This window comes from Etheostoma spectabile, chromosome 9 (assembly GCF_008692095.1).
Source record: "Etheostoma spectabile isolate EspeVRDwgs_2016 chromosome 9, UIUC_Espe_1.0, whole genome shotgun sequence".
NCBI classification, from domain to species: Eukaryota; Metazoa; Chordata; class Actinopteri; order Perciformes; family Percidae; genus Etheostoma; species Etheostoma spectabile.
The window spans coordinates 18,238,951-18,239,556 of NC_045741.1; the positions used below are offsets into that span (position 1 = coordinate 18,238,951).

Sequence of the window (606 nt, forward strand, 5' to 3'; positions counted from 1 at the left end):
CCAAAGTCTTATTTAAAAGATGATCTTTCCTTTCTCAAACTCAAGTTGTCTACTTTTAAAGCTGGGTCTCTTTGCTTGACAAGTCCTGCTTCCTTTGACCAACTAAAGTCATCTGAATCCCAATACTTGGTTACATTTGACTCAGGGTGGTGAATATGACGTAGGTTATGTCCTGCACAGTATTCAGGATTAGTGAAGGTTTGGACCCAAAAGCAGGCAGGAAAGCAACAGGAACTAAAGGCCAAACTATTTACTTTCTGAGGAATATAATCTGGAAAACTATTATAGAACAAGAGAAGCAACTGCTCCTGTCTCAGGGTCCAGATAAATACACTCAGAAACTAAGATGTTGATGAATGATCATTCATTCAATGTTATATTCCAGAGACAAGTCATGAAACTCAGCATGCAACAGTCACAGAGTTGTCTGACCTTCCTCTCTAAGTCTCACCCTCCTTGTTTACTTCAGGGCGAAAGCTCATTAAACCTTGTGCCTGTTCTCTTTGTCTCCCAAGATAAGATGTGGTCTTCACTTCCATCCGGCAACTGTCTCTCCCTAGTGTGTTGATATGCAGAATGCATTCAATGATAGTTCCTGGTATGGCC

General features: G+C 40.9%; 1 pseudogene; it reads left to right on the forward strand.

The window, feature by feature from the left end:
* LOC116695329 (5-hydroxytryptamine receptor 3A-like) overlaps positions 1-606 on the forward strand; it is a 176,825-nt pseudogene that overhangs the window by 153,419 nt on the left and 22,800 nt on the right.